This window comes from Heloderma suspectum, chromosome 6 (assembly GCF_057233095.1).
Source record: "Heloderma suspectum isolate Gila_16-S chromosome 6, 16-S_ref, whole genome shotgun sequence".
Taxonomy (NCBI): domain Eukaryota; kingdom Metazoa; phylum Chordata; class Lepidosauria; order Squamata; family Helodermatidae; genus Heloderma; species Heloderma suspectum.
The window spans coordinates 82,575,017-82,592,486 of NC_139463.1; the positions used below are offsets into that span (position 1 = coordinate 82,575,017).

A 17,470-nucleotide genomic window follows, 5' to 3' on the forward strand; every position below is an offset into this window, starting at 1 on the left:
TCATTCTATCATTTTTAAGATTGTACCCCAGTACTGCTTTTCCCACCCTTTTGTTGACTATGAGCGCTACTCCATTTCTTCTAAGGGATTCTTGCCCACAATAGTAGATATGATGGTCACCTGAATTAAATTCGCCCATGCCTGTCCATTTTAGTTCGCTGATTCCCAAGATGTCGATGTTCAATCTTGCCATCTCATGTTTGACCACCTCCAGCTTACCTTGATTCATTGATCTGACATTCCAGGTTCCTAAACAATATTGTTCTTTACAGCATCGGATTTTCTTTTCACCACCAGACACATCCACTGCTGAGTGTCCTTTCGTGTTTGGCCCAGCCGCTTCACTCTTTCTGGCGCTACTTGGAAATACCCTCTGCTCTTCCCCAGTAGCATATTGGACACCTTCCGACCTGAGGGGCTCATCTTCCGGCGTCATCTCTTTTAGCCTTGTGATATGTTCCATGGGGTTTTCTTGGCAAGGATACTGGAGTGGGTTGCCATTTCCTTCTCCAGTGGACCACATTTTGTCAGAACTCTCTGCCATGACCTGTCCGTCTTGGGTGGCCCTGCACGGCATAGCTTATGGCTTCACTGAGTTATGCAAGCCCCTTCGCCACAACAAGGCAGTGATCCATGAAGGGGCAGCAGCCATTGCCATGCCATATCACTGTAAGTCAGGCTCTGGATGCAAATGGCATAGTGGGCACCATTTGTGGCTGTAAAGCTGGTAGCTTAGCCTAAATGCAGCCATTTACAGCTGCATTTAGGCTAACCTACCAGCTTTATGGCCGCAAATGGCATCCACGATGCCATTTGCGTCTGGAGCCTGACTTACAGCAATATGGCATGGCAATGGCTGCCTGCCATATTGATATTCACCAGGGACGCAGAGCAGGTGGCCAGCTCCGCAGGATCAAGGCAGTGATGGATCTGGCCCAGATAGATTCCACGCGGAGGTGGAAGTGGGTGCTCCATTCCTCCATGGGCCCCAGTGAGGCTGGATTCTTGGAATCCAGCCTCATTGGGGTCTGTGGCGGATTTCTCCCCCATCCCTACTCAGATTCAGGCTTCAAAAGAACTAAGGGCGCAATCCTATGGCTGCTAGTCAGCAGCTAGATGGCCATAGGACAGGTCGGTTCCTGGGAACTGGCCTTGGGGCCCACGCTCCAAGGTTGGGTCCCTGAGAACTGACCGTCACCCCCTGCTGCGCTGCCTCATAGGCAGTGTGGATCGGCCCTGCACTCCATGCTCAAAAGAGAAATGCAGAACAGCAAAAACGGGATATTCCTGGGGGCGGAGAGGGCGGACGTGCCTTTCCAATTCTTCCTATGCATTGTCCGGCGTCCCCTCCCCCACTCTGTCTTCCAGAATTGGCTGTCCAGCTGCAAATGCAGGGCAGCCGAAGCACTGAGGGGAAGAACGCCTCTGCACTGCTCTTGCCCTTCATTGCATAGGTGGTCACCTCCAAGTTCAGAGGCAGACACCTAAGGATGGCGGAGAATTCCTCCATGGATTCCAGTGAGGCCGGATTCTGTAGAATCTGCCCCCCCGGAATCTGTGGCGGAACGGCCTCCTGCCCCCTGCTCCCTCCACGTAATCCCCCGGGATGGCACTTACCTGGGGTGGATGCAGCGGCTGCGGCAGCGGCGGCTCCGGCGGGGTGGCGGTGGGACGGCGGGTGCGGCAGCAGCAGATGCAGCTGTGGCAGGTGCGGCACCAGGTGTGGTGGTGGCGGCTGGTCCCCTGGCTGGCCACGGCCAGGCACAGCATACGCAAATGACCGCAGCTACAGCGACCGCCATTTGCGTTCGCTATTTTTCGCCGTTCTAGCCTACGTAAATATTTTCGCTGTTTAGAACGGCGAAAAATAGCTAACGCAATTGGTGGCCGCTGTAGCTGCCACCATTTGCATACACTTTTTTTTTTTTTAACTTTTCCGTGATAGGCTACCTGAATATTTGTGTAGCCTATCACGGTTAAGTGCAGGGACGCAAACGGCGGCGGCTTTGCCCACCGCCATTTGCATCCCTGCTGCCCAGCGGCCAGATGTCCGGCTGTGGGTGGAGCCAGCCGGTGGCTCCGCGGAATTCCTGTGGAGCGGAGCCAGCCGGGCAGGACTCCGGGGGGAGGGACGGAGTGCCTCCCCCCCACCGCAAAGCAGATCCGCGAAACGGTAAGTGACTTTCATACATCCCTACAGCCACCTATCCCGATAAGATTGCTCCCTAAGTTGATTTTCCCATGATCCAGTTCTCTCCACTGGCTCTGAGAGTATGAAGGTATTGATTTGTGTGCTTGTATCTGAATTACTATTGTTCTACAAAGTTACTTTCCCCAAAGTAATGAGTGTCCATTTTAAATTCTTGCTAGTATTTAAAGCTTGTTGGAAGAAACTTCTGTGGGTGTGGATTATTGGTTTCCCCCTTGTCAAAGACACACTATTGCATATATATATATATGGATTGACTGAAAAAAGGTGCATAATACAATGCATTTGGGATTCAGGCTACCAATAATATACCTATTTGAATAATACAGATATTTTATTTGGTATTAGGAGGAAAGAAAATTATAGCCCTTTTTCAAACTGTGTGAACACATGGAGGAGGAGGGAGCGGGGACCTGTGTGCCCAACTTCCACACATTCATAACAAGGATTCGAAAGACACCCCCTACACAAACACACACACACACACACGGATGTCAGAGAATTTCACCACAAATCTTGGGGAGGCTGAATGCCAGCGCATTCAGCCCCCCGAAATTGGTGGTGAAACGGTCTGCTCCCCGCCCACCCCCAGCGGCGGCGGCTCCGGCAGCGGTTCAGCAGCGGTTCGGCAGCGGCAGCTGCAGTGGCCGCTCTTCCGACCAGCTGCCGCCGCCACCATTTCCAGTAAAAAAAACCCAAAAACAAAAAAACCCAAAAACAAAAAAAAGATTTACGTAGCCTATCACAGCTAGATTTTTTAAAAATACTGTGATAGGCTATGTAAATGTTTATGTAACCTATCACGGCTGAGTAAAAAAACAAAACAAAAAAAACACCGTGTGTATGCAAATGGCGGTGCCCATGGGCGCCGCCATTTGCATTCCTTATTTTGGCACGTCTAGTCTACATAAACATTTATGTAGACTACGGCAAAAATAAGGGGAACGCAAATAGCGTAGTGCCAAAATATGGAACGCAAATGGCGGCGCCCATGAGCGCCGCCATTTGCGTACACATGGTTTGTTTGTTTTTTACTCAGCCGTGATAGGCTACGTAAACATTTACGTAGCCTATCACGGCTGACTGCAGGGACACAAACGGCGGCAGCTACGGCCGCCACCATTTGCGGCCCGGCCGGCCAGGATTCGGGGGTGGAGGGACGGAGTGCCTCCCCCCCACCGCGAATCAAATTTTGTTCAAGGTAAGTGACTTTCGTACATCCCTACACACACACACATTAACTCCTCAGACTTTGTGTTTTGAATACTTGGAGATGAGGCAGGCTGAATCCCATGCTTAACATGATTCTGACTCAAAAGTGTTGCATTAATTTTGTTGTCTGGTTTTATTATTTCATGTGTTGTTGTTGTTTTTCTTGTTTTTCTTTGTTAATTTTGCTATGGCCAATGTCCCTAACAAATAAGAACAGGATTAAGAAAGCTGTTGAGTGCATATCATTAATTATGCTGAGGAATCAAAACAAAAGGCAGTAAAACTGGCAGAGTTATAGGTTACCAGTTCGAGCTGTGATAGGTTACCAGTTCAAGCTGTTAGGAGTGTGAGATATACCTAGGGATGGGCAGATTCTAGGGGTGTACGAAACCCTGCTTACCTGGCTCTGCCGTGTTCCCCTGGGGGGGAGGTTCTCCCTCCCTCCCCCTGGAATCCTGGCCGGCTGGCTCCACTCCGCGGGGATTCCGTGGAGCCGCCAACCGGCTCCGCCAGCAGCCGGACATCTGGCTGCTGGCTAGCAGGGATGCAAATGGCGACTGCCGTAGCCGCCACTGTTTGTGTCCCTGTATTCAGCCGTGATAGGCTACGTAAAGACTTACGAAGCCTATCACGTCTGGGTTAAAAAAAAAAAATGCGTATGCAAATGGTGACGGCTACGGCCACCGCCATTTGCGTTCCTTATTTTTGGCCTTCTTAGTCTACGTCAATATTTACGTAGACTAAGATGGTGAAAATCAGGGGGAACGCAAATAGCATATTGGGCCCTATTTCCATTCCCATTTATTTTCGCCGCCTTAGTCTACGTAAATATTTACGTAGACTAAGATGGCCAAAAATAAGGAACGCAAATGGTGGCAGCTGTAGCCACCACCATTTGCGTATGGGTTTGGGGTTTTTTTTAAACCCAGACATGATAGGCTACGTAAGACTTTACATAGCCTATCACGAAAGGGGGGGGGGAAGACTGGAAATGGCGGCGGCAGCTGTTCAGAAGACCAGCTGCCACTGTTGCCACTGCCGCCACCGCTGCTGGAGCCGCCGCCGTCCGGAACATCCGCCCCAGGTAAGTCTCATCCCGGGGGGGATCTGCGGGGGGTGGCAGGCCATTCCGCCATAGATTTCAGGGATCTCACGGAGATCCGTGGTGGAATTCTCTGACATCCCTAGTGGATTCCACACTATTTGCAGCCATAAAGCTGGTAGATTTGCCTAAATGCAGGCATTTATGGCTGCTTTTAGGCTAATCTACCAGCTTTATGGCCGCAAATGGCACCCACTATGCCATTTGCATCCGGAGACTTACTTATACAGAGATATGGCACGGCAATGGCTGCCGGTTGTTTCAACTTTCGCAAGTGATGCAGAGCAGGTGGCCGACTCCGCCGGATCGCCGTTGAGAGGGATCCAACCTGGATGGATTCCACGGGGACGCAGAGGTGACTGGTCCGTTCTGCCACGGACTCGCGGCGGGACAGATTCTTTAGCTTCTTTAGCTTCTAAATCCGGCCTCATTGGAGTCCGTGGTGGAATTCTCCGCCATCTCTAGATATGCCAGAGGATTGCCTGTTCTGAAAATTCCATTTGTAATGGATTCGTTTGTATGGGAAGCCCAAAAGATCTCTGATGATTGTAACATCAGTCTAAAGTTGTTTGTACTGCCCCAGCAACATTGACATATCTCAGCTGTATGATAACAAATGCTAGACATGGGGATGGCCTATCTGTGTGGAAGGTAAGGGGTGTGTGTACAGATAAGGGTGTTATTCATGCAATTGTGTGTTTGGAGTATAATTTTTTGCTTGGGTGAAACTGTAAGACTTCTCTTACAAAGTGCACCTCGGCGATATTCAGTATAGCAAAATATGTCCTTTTGTATGAGGGCCCTGTTAGTGGGCCCCTGCTGGGATGTGGGCCCTTGGCAGGTGCCCAACCATGCCATGGCATGGGCTCTGCTTAAGTTATACTAGCACTGGATGCAACCTCATATTTTGTTTCTTTAAATGATATATAGGATTAGACTCTCTACCCTGAGTGTGTAAGGAGGGAAAGAAAGAAGGCAATATATGAAGAGGGAAAGAAAGAAGGCAGTATATAAAAGAAATAAAACTTCACTTTGATTAATGAGGGTATAGATCTATATGCATCCATGGATATACAACTCTTAAAATGATCATTACTACATTCTTAAAATTAGATAATATTTTTAATCTTGGACTCCTCCTCATGTGATGAACATGATTAAATGAACCAGGCCCTAGAATACAAGGTGTTATATAAGAAGAACCCGGACATCATTTAGAAGGTTTATGCTTTCCCTATCAAGCTTCGGCCAAGCTTTCTTCACATCCTTGTTGCGTAAGGTATATATAATAGGATTTAAAAGCAGTGTCAAGATACTATACATCAATGAGACCAGCCTTGCATTAATTGATGAATGAGTGGAAACAGGTCTTGAGTAGGTAAAGATGGCACTACCATAGTACAGAAGAACCACAGTGAGATGGAAAGAGCAGGTGGAAAAAGCCTTTTGTCTCCCTTCTGAAGAACATATTCTTAAGACAGTAGAAATGATGTAAATGTATGAAAGAAGGATGCTTAAAAGTGGTGTCCAAGCCATGAGCATGCCAATATAAAGCAAGAGCATTTGGTTTAGGGAGATGTCCCCACATGACAGCTTCAGCAATGGTGGAATGTCACAGTGGAAAGCATCAATTCGGTTGTCCCCACAGAAAGGCAGCCGGAATGCATAGACTGTGTGTACAGCGGAGTTGGAAACCACCAGCCCAGCATGCTGTAGCTAGTTGGGGGCAAATATTTCTGTTGATAATGAGTGTGTAGCGCAGAGGGTTGCATATGGCAACATAGCGGTCAAATGCCATCACTGCCAGAAGGAGGCATTCTGTGCCCAAAAAGGAGAAGAACAAATATAGCTGGAACACACAGCCCATGTAGGAAATGTTGCTTCTCTCTGAGACCAGATGATCCAGCATCTGGGGGATCATTGTGGTAGTGTAGCAGATATCAAGAAAAGAGAGGTTTCCTAGGAAGAAATACATGGGGGTTCTTTTACACCAGCATTGCATCTTCTCAGTGGAATCCAGTGGAGATTTTCTGAGTGGTTCATGGCCTGTTACAGTCTGGGCCAGGGAGAGAGATGGTGGAACCCTCGGCAGCACGCTGTGATAAGTTTGCAAGGCACTTTGAAGATAAAGTCGCTCAGATTCATCATGAATAGGACACCATGATTAATGCAGTTCCATTGGTAGAGGCGTTCAGAGCACCATCTGGTCCAGTTTTATTGGATGAGTTTCAGTTACTGAGGCCTGAGGATGTGGACAAGGTGCTTGGCCAAGTCTGACTGACCACTTGTGTGCTTGACCCTTGCCCTTCATGGCTTATTAAATCAAACAAGGAGGGGATGTCCGGCTGGGTCCAGGAGGTTGTAAATTCCTCCTTGAGAGAGGGAGTGGTGCCTGCTGCTTTAAAAGAGGTGGTAGTTAGACCACTCCTGAAAAAGCCTAAACTGGACCCAGAGGATGTTAACAATTATAGGCCAGTGGCCAACATCCCCTTCCTGGGCAAGGTGCTTGAGTGGTTGTAGGACAGCTCCAGGCACTGTTGAATGAAACGGATTATCTAGATCCATTTCAATCGGGCTTCAGGCCTGGTTTTGGAACAGAAACTGCCTTGGTCGCCTTGTGGGATGACCTCTGCCTGGAGAGGGACAGGGGGAGTGCGACCCTGTTGATTCTTCTGGACCTCTCAGTGGCTTTCGATACCATCGACCATGGTATCCTTCTGGATAGGTTGTCTGGGTTGGGAGTTGGAGGCACTGCATTACAGTGGTTCCGCTCCTACTTGGATGGCTGATTCCAGAAGGTGATGCTGGGGGATTATTCCTCTGTGCCATGGCAATTGTGCCATGGGGTTCCACAGGGCTCTGTTTTATCCCCTATGCTGTTTAACATCTACATGAAACCGCTGGGGGAGGTTATCCAGAGGTGTGGGCTGAGGTGCCATCAATATGCGGATGACACCCAGTTCTACCTCTCTTTCTCATCAAAACCAGGTGAGGCAGTGGCTGTTCTGAATCAGGGCCTGGGCACGGTAATGGACTGGATGAGGGCCAATAAACTGAAACTCAATCCAGACAAGACGGAGGTACTGTTAGTGGGTGGTTCGTCTGCCCGGCTAGGTGATATTCAACCTGTTCTGGAGGGGGTTGCACTCCCCCTAAAGGATCAGGTTCGTAGTTTGGGGGTGCTCTTGGATCCAGAACTGTCACTTGAGGCACAGATGAACTCAGTGGCATGGAGCACTTTGTATCAGCTTAGTCTGGTATACCAACTACGCCCTTATCTGGACAGAGATAGCCTAGCTACAGTGATCCATGCTCTGATAACTTCTAGTCTGGATTACTGCAATGCGTTATACGTGGGACTGCCTTTGAAAATGGTCCGGAAACTTCAGCTGGTCCAAAATAGGGCAGCAAGATTGTTAACAGGGACTGGCCTGCGAGTTCATATTACGCCAGTACCTTTCCAGCTGCACTGGCTGCCAGTCCATTTCCGTGCCCGATTCAAAGTGCTGGTGTTAACATTTTAAAGCCCTTAACAGCTTGGGTCCAGGTTATCTGAAGGATCGCCTCCTCCCATATGTGCCTGCCTGGACCTTAAGATCATCGTCAGCAGCCCTCCTCCGTGAGCCCCTGCCAAAGGAAGTGAGGCGGGTGGCTACTAGGAGGAGGGCTTTTTCTGATGTGGCACCCCGGCTCTGGAATTAGCTTCCTAGCGAGGTTCGTCTGGCACCTACATTGTATTCCTTTTGGCGCCAGGTGAGGACCATTTTATTCTCCCAGGCATTTTAGCATTTTAGCATCTTAGCTTTCTGAACTTTTAGCTTTGCTGTTTTAAATCTGTATTTTAAACTCCTGCACTGCTGCAAGGTTTTATTGTGGTTGCATTGTTATATTGTGGTTTTAATGTTCTATATATTTTAAATTGTTTTATTGTGTGCTGTTTGGTTTTAATTTTTGTGAAGCACCCAGAGAGCTTCGGCTATTGGGCAGTATAGAAATAAATAAATAAATAAATAAATAAATAAATGGGGTTCTGAGCCTTTTGTCCAGTATAGCAATGATGATGATGAAAGTATTCCACAGCAAAGTGAATAAATAGATGATCAAGAACCCTCCAAGAAGTACGTTATGGATGTCCTCCAGAGTTGAAAAGCCCAGAAGAATAAATTCAGTCAATTCAGTCTGGTTTTGCAAATCCATGTCTCAACCACAAAGATGATAGTATTTCTACACAGGGATGTGGAAAAAATCAAGTAGTGTTGCATTGGCTTTAATTTCTAGAACATTTTTTATTTTATTTTTAATATTCAGATCATACATGGTAAAGAAACATCACATGCTCACATCCATATTCAACAACATATAATCACATTGCCCAGAACAATGTGCTATCGTAAGTACTGTACTTAGTCCAAATTAGGGATGTACGAAAGTCACTTACTTTATGATGAAATTGATTTGCCGTGGGGGGAGGCTCTCCGTCCCTCCCCCCGAAATTCTGGCCAGGGGGGAGGCACCCCGTCCCTTCTCCCCGAAATTCTGACTGGGGGGAGGCACCCCGTCCCTCCCGCCACGAATCCTGGCCAGCCAGGTCTGCAAATGGCGACGGCCGTAGCTGCCGCTGTTTGCGTCTCTGCAGTCAGCCGTGATAGGCTACGTAAACATTTTTTTTACTGGAAATGGTGGCGGTGGCAGCTGGTTGGAAGACCGGCCGCCGCAGCCGCTGCTGCTGCCTAGGGATGTACGAAATTCACTTACTTTTACAAAATTTGATTTGCGGTGGGGGGGAGGCGCTCCGTCCCTCACCCCGAAATTCTGGCCGGGGGGGAGGCATCCCATCCTTCCCCCCTGAAATTCTGGCCTGGGGGGGAGGCGCCCATCCCTCCCCCCGAAATTCTGGCTGGAGGGGAGGCACCCCGTCCCCCCCCGCGAATCCTGGCCGGCCGGGTCTGCAAATGGCAACGGCCGTAGCCGCCGCTGTTTGCGTCCCTGCAGTCAGCCGTGATAGGCTACATAAATGTTTACATAGCCTATCACAGCTGAGTTAAAAACAAAACAAAACCGCGCGTTCCCAAATGGTGGCGCCCATGGGCGCCGCCATTTGTGTTCCTTATTTTGGCACGTCTAGTCTACGTAAACATTTATGTAGACTACGGCGAAAATAAGGGGAACGCAAATAGCGTAGTGTCTACGGTATTTGTGTTCCCCTTATTTTTGCTGTAGTCTATGTAAATGTTTACATAGACTAGACGTGCCAAAATAAGGAACGCTAATGGCAGTGCCCATGGGTGCCACCATTTGGGTACGCGTGGTTTTGTTTTGTTTTTAACTCAGCCGTGATAGGCTACGTAAACATTTATGTAGCCTATCATGGCTGACTGCAGGGACGCAAACAGCGGCGGCTACGGCCGTTGCCATTTGCAGACGCGCGGTTGTTTTTTTTTTAACTCAGTCGTGATAGGCTACGTAAAGATTTATGTAGCCTATCATGGTATTTTTTAAAAATCTAGCCGTGATAGACTACGTAAATCTTTACGTAGCCTATCATTTTTCTTTTTCTTTTTTTTAACTTGGAAATGGCAGCAGCGGCAGCCAGTTGGAAGACCCACTGCTGTAGCCGCCGCCGCCAAACCGCCGCCGAACCGCCGCCGGAGCTGCCACCGCGAGGGAGATTTGCCCAAGGTACGTCCCATCCCGGGGGGGCGGGGGGGCAGACCGTTTCACTACTGATTTTGGGGGGCCGAATGCGCTGGCATTCGGCCTCCCCAAGATTCGTGGTGAAATTCTCTGACATCCCGACCGCCGTCGAAACGCTGCTGAACCACCGCCGGAGCTGCCGCAGCCAGGGAGATTCACCAAAGGTAAGTCCCATCCTGGGTGGGGCAGACCGTTTTGCCACCAATTTCAGGGGGCCGAATGTGCTGGTATTCCGCCTCCTCGAGATTCATGGTGAGATTCTCTGACATCCCTAGTACAAATACATTTCCTCAAAATAATAACATACATCATTATTACACCTTATATAAAAGTCATTAGAATAAAGTGTATATATGATACAAACATTATTGATAATATATAAAGATAACATATAAAACAGAATAGCATAGGTAGCATTAATAATCAATTCCAAGTAGTTTATGAAAATAGCATATGCTATCTGTCTAGTGCAGCCATTAGCAATATGATGTATACCAAGAAACTAGATTGTTATTTCTGATACCAAATGTGTGTGCTTCCACGCTTGGAGTACAGTTCTGGTCATCATACATAAAAAGGTGGAGCAAAGGGACTGGAGAAACTCCACTATGAGTGAAAATTACAGTATCCGGGAGACTGTTCAGCTTAGAAAAAAGGTGAGTAATGGGAGAGACGAATGAGGCATACATTTTTCTCCCTCTCTTATAATACTAGAAGCCAGGGTCAGTCCATGATTGGTGGGAGATACACTACAGATAGAAGGAAGTACTTCTTCACACAGTACATTGTATGGAGTTTGCTACCACAAGATGTAGTGATGGCCACCAATTTGGATGGCTTTAAAAAGGGGTTAGACAAACTCATGGAGTATAAGTTTATCAATGGTTAGTAGTTATGATGGCTATATGTTCCAACCAGTATTGGAGGCATCCTTCCTATGTACATCAGTTGCTGGATAACACAACCAGGGGGGTGCAATTGCACTCATGTCCTATTTGTGGGCTTCCCACAGGAAGCTGGTTAAGAATATAAGAACTATGCTGGATCAGACCAAGGAACCATCTAGTCCAGCATTCTGTTCACACAGTGGCCAACCAGCATCCCACGGGAAACCCACAATCAGGACATGAGTGCAACAGCACCCTCCCACCCATAGGCATACAGTTGCTGATACCACATGTAGCATACAGCAATCAGGATGAGTAGCCACTGATAGCCTTCTCCTGCACGAATTTGTCTAACCCCCTTTTAAAACCTTCCAAATGGGAGGCCATCACTATGTCTTGTGGTAGTGAATCCCATAGTTTAACTTTGTGCTGGGTGTAGAAGTACTTCCTTTCATCTAATGACTACCTTTCCTCTAAATCTCCCCCCAATCAGCTTCATGGGATGACCCGAGGTTCTAGTATTTTGAGAGAGGGAGAAAAATGTCTCCCTATCCACATTCTCCACACTATGCATAGTTTTATGATTATGTGGATGGAATGCCCTAGTTTTGATCGAGCATGGCTCTCCTTATGTTTCTACTTAATAGGTGGATAGTATGAGTCTGAGTGACATTCCTAAAGTAAATTTCTTAACCTTTTCTCAGAGGAGCAAATATTGCAGAATGTTGAACACAGGGATAGATGGATATGCCAATCTTGATCTCACTGAGATTCTCGGATTCTTAAAGATAAGCTCATTCCATTCCATTTCTGTATAAGGTCTGCATGGAAATTCGTACATTTGTGTACAGGTTTTTCCTAATGTGCACATTTTTCTTCACATTTTCTTCACAACTCCCCAATTACTTTACATTGCTGTAATGCAGTTTTCTGCACCCTTTCCACAAATGCATGTAAATTGTGCAGACATTTTCCTAATATGTGCATTTCTGTGCACATTTTCCCCGCAAAATGTGCTAGATCACAAACCTCACATGCTGATTCTATAATGCAACTCTGTATCAGCTTGCTTAAAGGCATATATATATATATATATATATATATATATATATATATATATATATCTCCCCTTCATGGATCACTGCCTTGTTGTGGCGAAGGGGCTTGCGTAACTCAGTGAAGCCATAAGCTATGCCATGCAGGGCCAGCCAAGACCGACAGGTCATGGCAGAGATAGGGATAGACGAAAGTCCCTTACCTGTTCCCGAAGCTTCCTTCACAGTGGAGGGGAGGCGCTTCGGTTCTCCCCCCGAAGTTCAGGCGAGGGGGGGGAGGTGCCCCGCCTCGCCCGGCCAAAATTCAGGCCAGGGGGGAGGTGCCCCATCCCTCGCCGGTGAAATTCAGGCTGGGTAGAAGCGCCCCATCTACCCAGCCGCGAAAAGAAAAGTAAAACAAAACAAAACACACACACACCCCCGTGATAGGCTATGTAACGATTTACGTAGCCTATCACGGCTAGATTTCCAAAGTCAGCCGTGATAGGCTATGTAAATCGTCACGTAGCCTATCACGGGTGACTTTGAGAAAAAAAAAAGCGCGTACGCAAATGGTGGCTCCCATGGGGACCACCATTTGCATTACTTATTTTGACACATCTAGTCTACGTAAAGATTTACATAGACTACAGCGAAAATAAGGACAACGCAAATAGCGTTCCCTTATTTTCGCCGTAGTCTACGTAAATGTTTACGTAGACGAGACGTGCCAAAATAAGGAATGCAAATGGCGGCACCCATGGGCGCCGCCATTTGCGTACGCACTTTTTTTTTTTTTCAAAGTCACCCGTGATAGGCTACGTGACGATTTACGTAGCCTATCACGGCTGACTTTGGAAATCTAACCATGATAGGCTACGTAAATCATTACGTAGCCTATCACGGGTGTGTTTGTTTTTTTTACTTTACTTTTTTTTTTTTGCAATGGCGGCGGCGGCAGCCGGTCGGGAGACTGGCCGATGCCCCCACCCCTGACGAAACGCCGCCGAAACGCCGCCGGGACCCACCGCCAAGTGGGACATTTGGCCACAGTAAGTCCCATCCCGGGGGTGGGGCGGCGGAGAATTTCCCCACCAATTTCGGGGGGCCGAATGCATTGGCATTTGGCCTCCCGAAGATTCAGGAAGAAATTCTCCGCCATCCCTAGTAGGGATGTTGGAGAATTTCTCCACAAATCTCTGGGAGGCCAAATGCCAACGCATTCGGCCCCCCGAAATTGGTGAAGAAATGGTCTGCCACCCGCTGCCACCCGCTGCCCCCCCCCAGGGAATGGGACTTACCTTTGGCTAATGTCCCTGGTGCTGGCGGCTCCTGGCGGCGGTTTGGCAGCGGCGGCGGCGGCCGGTCTTCTGACCGGCCGCCACTGCCACCATTTCCCAGTAAAAACAACAACAACAACAACAAACGTGATAGGCTGCGTAAAGATTTACATAGCCTATCACGGCTAGATTTTCAAAAAACACCGTGATAGGCTACGTAAATCCTTACATAGCATATCATGGCTGGCTTGGGGGGGGGGAAGCGTGTACACAATAGGGATGGATGAAAGGGACTTTCCTGGTCCCGCAGCTTGCTTCGCGGTGGGGGGGAGGCGCTTTGCTTCTCCCCCCAAAGTTCAGCGAGGGGGGGTAGGCGCCCCGCCTCGCCTGGCCGAAATTCAGGCCAGGGGGGAGGCGCCCCATCCCTCGCCGCTGAAATTCAGGCCGGGGAGTAGTGCCCCGTCTACCCGGCCGCGAAATAAAAAGTAAAGTAAAAAAAAACAACACCCATGATAGGCTACGTAACGATTTACATAGCCTATCACGGCTAGATTTCCAAAGTCAGCCATGATAGGCTATGTAAATCGTCACGTAGCCTATCACGGGTGACTTTGAAAAAAAAAAGTGCATACGCAAATGGCGGCGCCCATAGTCTTTACATAGACTACGTCTAGTCTATGTAAAGATTTACGCATACTACAAAGAAAATAAGGGAATAAGGGAAATTTGGAAATCTAGCCGTGATAGGCTACGTAAATCGTTATGTAGCCTATCATGGGTGGTTTTTTGTTTTTTGTTACTTTCCTTTTTTATTTTGCAATGGTGACCGGCCGCCGCCACTGCCCCCAACGAAACGCTGCCGAAACGCCGCCGGGACCCGCTGCCGAGTGGGACATTCGCACGAGGTAAGTCCCATCCCGGGGGGGGGGGCGGGGGCTGGTGGAGAATTTCCCCAACAATTTCGGGGGGCTGTATGCGTTGGGATTCGGCCTCCCTGAGATTCGTGGAGAAATTCTCCTCCATCCCTATAAAAAGGACAAAGAAGGCAGGGACCTAACAGAAGCAGATGAGATAAAGAAGACGTGGAAAGAATACACAGGAGAACTATACAGGAAAGATCTGAATCTCCCTGATAGCCATGACAGTGCAGTCACTGAACTTGAGCCAGACATCCTCAAGAGTGAAGTCAAGTGGGCCTTAGGAATAGGGATGTATGAAGTCACTTACCATTTTGAAGGGTGACATTCGCGGTGGGGGGGAGGCACTCTGTCACTCCCCATCAAATTCTGGCCAGGGGGAAGCGCTCCGTCCCTCCCCCCTGAAATTCTGGCCGGGGAGGAGTTGTTGGCATTCGGCCTCCCGGAGATTCGTGGAGAAATTCTCCGACATCCCTAAAGGGATGTCGGAGAATTTCTCCACGACTCTCGAGAAGGACAAATGCCAATGCATCCAGCCCCCCGAAATTGGTGGGGAAATTCTCCAACACCCCCCCGCACCCCCCTGGGATGGGACTTACCTCGTGCGAATGTCCCTCGCGGTGGCGGGTCCCGGTGGCGGTTCGGCGGCAGTTCGGCGGCGGTGGCCGGTCTTCTGACCAGCTGCCACCGCCACCATTTGCAGTCTGGTCTTTTGTTTTGTTTTTTACATAGACGTGATAGGCTACGTAAAGACTTACGTAGCCTATCACATCTGGGTTAAAAAAAAAATGTATGCAAATGGCAGCGGCTATGGCGGCCACCATTTTCATTCCTTATTTTTCGCCGTCTTAGTCTACATAAATATTTACATAGACTATTACGGCAAAAATAAAGGGGAATGCAAATAGCGTAGGGGCGCTATTTGCATTCCTTTTTGATTCACCGTTTTAGCTATTTGCGTTGCCCTTGTTTTCGCCGTAGTCTACATAAATCTTTACGTAGACTAGACGTGTCAAAATATGGAACGCAAATGGCAGTCCCCATGGGAGCCGCCATTTGCATACGTGCTTTTTTTTTTCCCAAAGTCACCCGTGATAGGCTACGTGACGATTTACATAGCCTATCACGGCTGACTTTGGAAATCTAGCCATGATTTAATGAACGTAAATCATTACGTAGCCTGTCATGGGTGTGTGTGTGTGTGTGTGTTTTACTTTTTTTTTCGCGGCCGGGTAGACGGGGCGCTTCTACCCGGCCTGAATTTTGCCAGCGAGGGATGGGGTGCCTCCCCCCTGGCCTGATTTTCGGCCGGGCGAGGCGGGGCACCTCCCCCCCTCGCCTGATTTTCGGGGGGAAAACCGAAGCACCTCCCCCCCACCGTGAAGCAATCTTCGAGAACAGGTAAGTCTTATGTATTCCCCATGAATGCCTTGGTTGAAATGGTTCAATTTTGTCCGGACGATCGCAAAGAGACGTGGCTGCACAAGGCAAATCCATGTGCAAGTTTTTCCCTGTTCCCCTCTCTCAATGTTGCTTGAAAATAATGATTGTGAGTCAGAAATAGGATACTTCTGTGTGGGGTGGGTGGGGGAGTACCAGCAAGAGCAAAGAAACCTGATAGTGTTGTAGGAGCGGAACACACTCACATGTCCGTTGTCTAGCTGGACAATGGATCACACTAGACATCGGTAAGACTCTGGATCTGAAAGAGCTTTATTGCATGGCCAGCAAGGCACTCTGTCAGCAAAGGGGCAGAGAGCCCCGAGTGTTCAGTGGGGCAGGCTTTTATACAGTGAGATACGTTACATATAGGGAAGAACTCTAGCCATGCTCTATTAGACACATTAAGTGGAACCATTCATCTACCCTGTTAGCTGGTTGGACAGGATGGATGCATGCCAGTTGCTGATAAACAGTTGAAACACGGAGTACAACACTTATCAGAGCTGCAACTACTCCCTAGTAATTCCCAGGACATTTTGCTGACAGGCTTTCTCACAGACTGTGGAGCTAAGATAGGATGCGAACCAACATGGAGTAACTCTGGTTCATACTAAACACAAGCCAATCTGGGGTACATATAACACATTAGGGGTGAGGTTAAAGGATCTCTTTCCACAATAGCCAGCAAGGTAAACGAAGCAATCTGTTAGCAGATGGTTTGGCTAGAGAGCAGGTCTACCTACCCCAGCATAGGCGACCATGGCCATGAAGCCTGTAGAGGGAGCAATGTAGTTACTTCAATAAGGGCAGACATAAGCAAAGAAAATTACTCATCAGCCCCTTGGTCATGTACAGGAGGGAGAGACTATCTTAACAATGGAAAGAACATAAGAGAGCCTGTGAAGGATGGTGGTTCAACTGCTGGACCGGGCCTTGGAAGATCCAGGTTCTAGTCCCCACTTGGCCATGAAGCTCACTGGGTAACTTGAGGCCAGTCACTGACTCTCAGCCTAACCTACCTCATAGGGTTGTTGTGAGGATAAAATGGAAAGGAGGATTATGTCAGCCACCTTGGGTTCCTTGCCAAAAGAGAGAAAAAGGGTGGGTGGGATAGGCAAGCATGGTCTGGGAGAACAAAATGAAGCAGGACATAGGCTGATAGAATTTTGCCAAGACAACTCACTGTGCATAAAAAACACTCTCTTCCAACAACCTAAGAGATGACTTTATACATGGACTTCACCAGACGGTCGACACCGAAATCAGATTGACTACATCCTTTGTAGCCAAAGTAGTGGTTAGGGGTGGACGAAAGTCCCTTACCTGTCGTCGAAGGACGTTCGCGGTGGGGGGAAGGCGCTTCGCTGCTCCCCCCGTGAGGTTCAGGCCGGGGGGGGAGGCTTCCCGCCTCGCCCCTGCCAAAATTCAGGCCGGGGAGGAGGCTTCCCGCCTCGCCCGGCTGCGAACGCGAAAGTTTTTTTTTTTTTAAAAAAGCGCCCCCTGATAGGCTACGTGACGATTAACGTAGCCTATCACGGCTAGATCTGCAAAGTCAGCCGTGATAGGCTATGTCAATCGTCACGTAGCCTATCACGGGTGACTTAAAAAAAAAAAAGCGCGTACGCTAATGGTGGCCCCCATAGGGAGCAACCATTCGCATTCCTTATTTGGTCGCTGTAGTCTACGTAAATC

At 48.6% G+C, this 17,470-nt stretch overlaps 1 pseudogene; it reads right to left on the bottom strand.

Moving 5' to 3' along the window:
• Positions 1–5,711: 5,711 nt before the first annotated feature.
• On the bottom strand, positions 5,712–8,720 carry LOC146341512 (olfactory receptor 5V1-like; annotated as a pseudogene).
• Positions 8,721–17,470: the final 8,750 nt, after the last annotated feature.